Source organism: Balaenoptera acutorostrata, chromosome 4, assembly GCF_949987535.1.
Source record: "Balaenoptera acutorostrata chromosome 4, mBalAcu1.1, whole genome shotgun sequence".
Classification (NCBI taxonomy): domain Eukaryota; kingdom Metazoa; phylum Chordata; class Mammalia; order Artiodactyla; family Balaenopteridae; genus Balaenoptera; species Balaenoptera acutorostrata.
Window position 1 is genome coordinate 54,886,744 of NC_080067.1, and position 7,698 is coordinate 54,894,441.

The 7,698-nt window shown below is 47.2% G+C and overlaps 1 protein-coding gene across 1 annotated transcript in view; it reads right to left on the reverse strand.

The window, feature by feature from the left end:
* Nucleotides 1-2,837, reverse strand: part of SLC7A14 (solute carrier family 7 member 14) — a 127,366-nt gene extending 124,529 nt beyond the window's left edge. The window contains exon 1 of the mRNA XM_007197518.2: nt 2,685-2,837. The gene's annotated coding sequence lies outside the window, so the exon portion shown is untranslated. The remainder of the gene's footprint in view (nt 1-2,684) is intronic.
* Between the last annotated feature and the right edge of the window lie 4,861 nt (nt 2,838-7,698).

The window sequence follows — 7,698 nt, forward strand, 5'->3', positions numbered from 1 at the left end:
GTTTATAATTACTGAGTATAGTTCACTCATGCTGATGTTCTTGTCAAAGATAAAGAAGGCATGGAAGAATATTTGAGGCACCATGGGGGTAGTGGAAAGGGCACTGGCCTTGGAGTCAGGTCAACTGGATTCCAATCCTAACCTTTCAGTTTTCTGACTTAGACTAATAACCATCTTGTGGTTCCCAAATACTCCTTTTTGTAAAACAATGATGCTTAATGATTTTGAAGATTATTCCAGCCCTCTAACTCAAGGGTGTAATTCTAAATATGAAAGCACAAGTGGGCTCTAATCCTCCAGATTCCCCGAAGCCCTGCTGTTCTTTCAGGAAAACCTGCTGTTTTAGTCCTCTAATGTGTTTCTGTTATCCTGAAGCTCAAGTTGTGTGAACAGTGGTGTCTCAAGCAGCATGCACAAAAGCAGTTGGTATGGTGGGAGTGAGTGACAGTGGGTGGGTGAACAGATTAAAGAGGAAAGGGTTGGAAGAGAGAGTAGTGTGTGTGAAAAAAAAAAAAAAGCAGGGCCTCTACTTTTGACAGACTCTTGCTATATTCTCCAGTAACAGCTATCCAAAGCCAAATGCCAAAATGAAGGCCTGAAAATAGCTTGCACTTCAGAGTTAAGCAGACTTGAATTTGAATCCAAGCTCTGGATTTGACATACGTAACTTCAGTTTTCTTAACTTTGTGAAACTTATGGTTAGCAGCTATTGTAAAGCTTAAATGAGATAATATGATTCAGCAGATAGTAGGTTTTTAGTAAATATTCTCTTATCGTGGCCTCCCTAAATTGGCTTAGTTCCTTCCTCATCTAGCCCAGAATGTAAAAGACTCATCAAAGAAACACACCGGGCTGCTTAGAGACCTATATCTAGAGGATGTAAATAACGTGTGGTGGGGAGAGAAGGGTGCTGACGAGAGAAAAAACTTTGGCCAGGAATAGAAAGCCCGGTCTCTCCATTGATGAAGCCTTTTCCTTTGTGCTATCTCACAGTTCTCTGGTTCTTGAAAGCCACGGAAGTGTTTACCAGAACAGCAACCCTAACTGTGTTTCCAACGCTTTACCAACAGGAAGATTCACAGCGCAGGCAGAGAAAACAGAGCGAGGCGCCACATTCTTTCCCATTCGAAGACCACAAAGCTGGATCCTGGAGTGACACCCGCTCCTTGCTCCTCTACCCAGGAGTGGGGAAAATCTCCTTCCAAGCGGGGTCCGGGGGAAGGCAGAGAACCAGGGAATGCATAGCACCTTTACCCATCTCTCTAGGTCGCTTGCTCCACCTGACCCCCTTTACGTGGTTCTAACGCAGTTTCTGCTTTGGAGAAATGTTGGCAAGCGGTGAGCCGCCAGTCCCCTGGCACGATTATCTCCCTGCCTCGGAGAACTTTCAGCACCGCGGACAGCGCCCCTCCCCGCCATCCTCTCTGTGGTCCAGGCTCCTGACTGGTGCTATCCTGCCGCTTGGCGTTCTCCCGGACCCCTTCCTGGAGGGGACTCTGGTCGGGGTGGGTGGGCCGGGGGAGAGGAGGTGGGTTATCATTCTGTGTTTCTTGGTCAACTCTGGCCAGTGACCGGCCCCGCCACTTCGGTGAGAATCCCTCCCAAGAGCCGGTTCCTTTGCGCCTCTCAGTTCAAGACCTCAGTGAACCGAGTCTGGCACAGGTGGTGGGGTGGGGAGCGCCAGGAGCCGGCGAGAGCTCTACTGTTCCAGCATTCCCGCATCTTTCCTCCGCCTTCACTTCGCTTCTAGTCATTTGGCGACTTCTATCTTACTGTTCAATCACAAAGCAAAATACCTGTGTGTGGGGGGTTGGGCGGGGGAGGGAGGGGGTGACTCAAGAGCGAGAAGGAGGTTGGGGGCTGCGTCCCGCAAGGCCACACTGCCCTACTCTGGCCCTCTGGATTCCTAGGACACTGATGTGCTTTGGCATGGGGGAAGAGAGGAGTCTTAGGTGCAGGTGAGAATCCTCACCCCAGGGTTGCCCCCTCTGGCCAGGGAGCTTCCCTGGACACTTCACCCATCACGTCCTCCTCGTCGCCCCTGGCGTGTCACCGCTCTCTGGGGACAGATGCTCCTGAGAGCGCACTGGCCTGGTCAGGTCACCGGGCTCAGCTAGAGTCCCTTTGAAGAGTTTGCTCTCTGGTAAAAGGGCAGACGTTGTCTGTCCCTGCTCTCCCCTCGGGCTTCGGCCGGAAAAGCGTCTCTTCCTCTCCGTGGGCTCTTTCCGAGGCCGAGAACCGAGTTTTGCGAGCCCGGTGTGTGCAAGGCATGGGGGGACAGGTCGAGCCCGGCGTCGGCGGAGACCCGGGGCGGGGGGCCCGGACGCAGCTCGCGGCTCCCTCCTAAGCCTCTGTCTCCCGCCGTGCCGGAGCTGCATTCGTCCCAGCCCCGCCTGGTAGCCCTGCGAGTTGGAGCCCGGCGTCCCCCTACCCCGGATGCTGTCCAGGCCACATTCTGGGCCAGAGCCGGAGAGACCCCGACTCGCCTCCTTCCTTCTTACAGGAGACCCCTTCCCCGAGGGCGCGCCTCAGCCTCCGCGCCATGTTCCTGCTTCCCCCCTCCCGGCGGCTCCGGCTCCCTGGTTCATTCAACCAGAGGCAATCATTCCCACGCGCGGGGGTCCAGCTGGGATGCAGAGGGCACGGAGGCGGACAGACCGCGGCGAAGGGGGACGTTCACTCACCGGAGGGCTGGAGGCGATGACCTGGCTGCCGGGGCTGATGGCTGGCGGTCCGCACTTACAGCGCCCGGCCCTGCCTCCTGCGATGCTGGGTGGTGGCGCCAAAGGAAGACAGCAGGCAGCCGCTGCTGCGGAACAGCTCCCCAGTTATGCAGATTGCCCCGTCTACCCCGCACCCTCCCCGCGGCCTGTCAGTCCTCCCTCCAGCTAGCTGCGTCTCCGCCCTCCTGGAGTCACGTGGGCTGCCCAACCCCTTACGTTATTGAGCCGAAGCCTCTCACCAGACGCCCCCCCCCCCAAACACACACACACACGCACACGCACACGCGCGCTTTCTCTCTGACAACTCCTGCCTGGCCTACTGAGCCTCCAGGTGCCGCTTCCAGTATCTCAGGCTATATGAGGCCGAGGGGCAAGAGATGCAAGCAGCTCTCTGTCCGGGGAAAGGGCCAGGCAGGACTCTGCAGTATCGGTGTGTTGCGAATGCACAGACTCTGCCAGAAGCTCCACCTCTGCTGGACTTGGCAATGGACAAAGCTGGCTACCCAGACCCGCTTCCTGCCCTCTGAAAGCTTCCCCGCTTCTTCACGGAGCCCTTGCTGCTCTTAAACTTCTTCCACCTCCCTTAGCATTACTGAAAAGAAAGGGTGGGAGAGATTGATTTCCCCTCCCCCCTCCTAAAAAAGACAAGACCTTCCTCCTTCTCCAAAGCTCAAGTAGGCCAAGTTTATCTTTGGATTCTCAACATCTTATGAGTAGAAAGATCGAGGATTTGAGATCTGAAGACTGACCAGGAATTTCGGTCTATGTGACCTTGGGGGTATCTAACTTATACTAACCTTTCTTCTCTCATCTGTGAAATGACCTCCTCAGAGAGCTATTATGAGAATTTAAAAATGATAATATTCTTAAAATTGCCTATCTCAGGGCTAGACACATATTTAGAACTCAATAAATGAGAGTCCTTCCCCTGTCTCTGTTAAAAAATAAATTTCGGAAAACAAGGAGATTGTGATTTGTGCCAGTAGAAAGGAAGTATCTTTTGTAAACTTAGAAGGGAGTATCTGTGCATTCAGGCTAGACAGATAACGTCTGAGTCGGGACAAGATATACACGGGGCTTGTATTTTTTCATTGGCTCTGTTAGGATGAGAACTATGTTATGTCTCAAAAGGATGAGGACTAGATGGTACAAACCCAGGCATGTTTGGCCTCATCAGAGAATGAATTATTTAACATGCATTGAATAGACTGATTTAGATGGAAAGTACCTACATGAATTCTTGCATCTTTGGTCCAAGCCCTCAAAATACATGGGATCTAATGAGATGTAACTCTCCATCCTTGGAAACAAATTCACTGGGCTTCTGTTTGAGAAGAATACTGGCTGTCTGACACTTCCCTCCTAGGATGGAGCAGTTCAAGTGTACCTTTAGGTTGTGGGTTCTAGCTCAGAGGACCTGGGTTCTCCCCAGAAAAATGACTAATCAGTGCCAGGACAGTCTGGGAAAGTCCACCTAGCTTAAGCTTATTATTGCCTTGGACCAGCATCCAGGTCTGAAGTCTTGAGACATTCCCATAATTTGAGTTTATGAGAGTTCTGCAGGGTATATCAGATCTCCTGGGATATCCAAGAAGCTATGAAACATTTCAGGACAGGCATAGAGTTAAAGAATCAGAAGTTTGGAGCCTTAATGCAGTCTCTGCCAGTTGCTTATTGTATGATCTTTGGCAAGTCACTCAAGCTCTCAGAGTCTCAGCTTTACAATGGGAATAGAACGTCTGTCTGCCTTCTTCATGAGCTTTTTGTAATGTTCAAATGGGATAAAGTATGAGAAGCCATACCGTGAAAGGTAAAGAGCGAATAAATGCAAGCTATTAACATTATAGACTGAAGAAAACCCTGAATTTATTCTAGTCCAGATGCATTACGGTCATGAAGAGATAGGAAGTTGGGATTTGTCATGGCATGGGCAGTTACTAAGGTGTCAGTGTTTTTCTGTAAGTCTGTGTGTGTGCATGTAATTCAAGGGGTGTGGTGTTTCAAGCACTGTATTTTCGTTTTCGCTGTCTTCTTTGATGGATTTCTGGATTAAATCTCATTTTTTCCTGGCTTTTCATTATTAGAACAACACCAGCCACAATCACAGTGGTTATGAGTATTTAATATCTGAGATAAGTTTGTGCCTGTATTTCAGGACAGAGGGTTTACACTTTTCTGACTTTCACAGGTAAAACTGATTTGGGTTAGAAATTCAAAATGGGTTTGATTTCAAAGTAAGAAATATTCAGCATCCAGGAGCAATTTCTGGTTAATCATCAGCACCTTGAATGGTGGTAAGAGTCTCCAGTCCACTGCCAATAAACCCAGTGAAATCTTCACACAAACCAGGAACTCCTGAGGAGCTCTCCCACCTGTAAGCAGATTCTAGCCCACTTCCCTGGTTTACTTCCTTTTAATATTCTTCAGAAAGTGTCAGTTTGGACCTCTTTATATTTAGGGACACCAAAAGACCAGAAGGTGCCAACTCATGCTCCTATACATATCATTAAAAACAAATTGTCCAGGGTTGGTAAAATGCTACCTCTGACTCCTACCTACCTCTGTGTTGTCATGAGGAAACATGAGAAATGGAAGAATAAGCACGAAATAATTTAATTTTGCCTCAAAACTTGTGCCTTTATGAGCAGTTACTTGGAGGAGCATAAATTTCAGAAAAATTTGAACAGTTTCACCAGAAGTTGCTCTGGGACTCTGAATAATTTTTTCAAACCAGTTTTCAATGTCCAAGTCACCTTTCCCAGCACAGGGCAGAAAAAAGAGCTTAGGGGACAGATCTTGCATAGATTGCAATAGAAAGTTACACCTTAACAACGATTTCTTGATAAGGTTTCCCTTGGGTCCTACTCCTTTACTTACAAGCGCTTATCTTTTGCCTGTTGACTGCTGCCTTTATGAGACACTGCAGACACTTTCCAGCTGTAGACAGAGCATTACTGAACGAATGAATAGAAATGCAGTAGATAAAAATGTAGTGGAGCATTTAGAGCCACACACAGCAGGAACAATTAATGCGTATCTCAGTTCCAGGGTTGAGCAATGATACTGCAGAGTGACTGCTAATTAGGTCTTGAAAGTACACATCCTAGTTTTCTTTTTCCAACAATTGGAATGTGGGACTTTTGATTCATTTATTCAGTGTATTCTAGACACATGAGATATGGCCATGAACAACACAGAAATGGTTCCTGCTCTCCTTGAGCTTACAGTCTAGTGGAAAGAGACCCTAATGGATCAGACCTAGTGGATCAGACCCTAATCAAGTAAACAGAAAAGTGGAGATAAGTACCATGATGAAAACAAAATAGAGCGATATAACAAGGAGCGAAGGGCGCCACTTTAGTTGAGTGGTAGAGAACTGACAAAAGCAAATGCAGGGGCCTAGACACACAAGTTATTACTTTCCAAGGAAGGGGCAGTGCCCTCTTACCCAAGGCTTTTTGCCAAAAGTCTACATTATTAACAGGGTAATCATAAAATCCTTCATGATTGACCCACATGGATGGATTATGGTTAGGCCACCAGGAGATTGGCCAGACGCCTTAATGACCATTACCTGTTTTTGTCTCATGATCCATGATGACGAATACCTGATGCTTTCTTCTAGAAGGATCCCAAGCTCATCAATGCACCTGACTTTTGCCTCTAAGCAGATTCAGAAGCTGAGAAACCAAAAACACCACTGTGACAGCCTGGCCAGAGGCTGGTCAAGAGCCCTCTAAATGGAGAGGTTGCTTCTGGGCAGCAAAAGGAGAAGAAAAGACAGAACCAGAACCCAGTATATCACAGGCACACAATAAAGATATAGTAAATAAATAACCTGCTGCTAGAATTCTAACAGTTGGACTGGGAATTTATAAGCAAATTATCTATGAGTAATTATCCTCTGGGTATTTAAATTCCAAGAGGAAGAAGGGGGATGCTGACCTGAGCATGTTCTTTTCATTCCTCCCAAATTTACGGAGAGATACAGCAACTCTCCTCACCCCGACACCCTGCGGCATGAGTAAAGTTCCTTAATGATGAAGCTGTGGAAAGAGGTCAGGAGTGTCAAACCAATGGAGTTCCCTGACATGAAAGGAAACACTAAAGCAAACACTTCTTCCCAATTATTATACATTTTCTTTAAATACACTCACTTTTCCACTTAATTTATTTTAAAGATGTTGCTATCACTACTTTAAATAGAAAGCTGGCATCAGTTGCCATATAGACAAGATAATCATTTAAATAAGAACAGTGAAAATAAAACACTGCTCCTATGGTCACGCTAAATACTATTGCCTGCCCAGGAACCCGAGGCTTGCTTTCTCTTTATGAGAAGAAGAAAATTAGGGGACTTCCCTGGTGGCTCACTGGATAAGACTCCGCACTCCCAGTGCAGGTTCCCGGGTTCGATCCCTGGTCAGGGAGCTATAACCCACATGCATGCCGCAACGAAGGAGCGCACGTGCTGCAACTAAGACCCGGTGTAACCAAATAAATGAATATTAAAAAAAAAAGAAGAAGAAAATTAGCAACTGTTAAAGAGGTGTTAAAGATATATTCGCATCAAACTGAGACTTTCTCCATGAAGGAATCAGAAATGTTGAAAGCCAAGTGGAAAAGGATAATTTTTCACTGTGTGACTATAGGTCATTTAGTGCTGAATCCTAGTACTATTTAAATCAGTATTTCTCCCAATTTTAACGTGCATAGGAATCATATGGGGATCTTGGTAAAAATGCAGAATTGGATTCAGTAGGTCTGGGGTGGGACCCAGGGAGTTGCATTTCTAACACAATCTCAGTGATGCTGGTGCTGCCAGTTCTTGGATCACCTGTTGAGTAGCAAGGATCCAAAGTACCAGTGATGGTATGTGTCCCACATTTTGGGATAGGCCAACGCTTATTTTATAGATGAGAAAAGTGAGGACTTGGGGGTTGTAAATAACGTAAAGTTATTTAGGTTCTCTTCC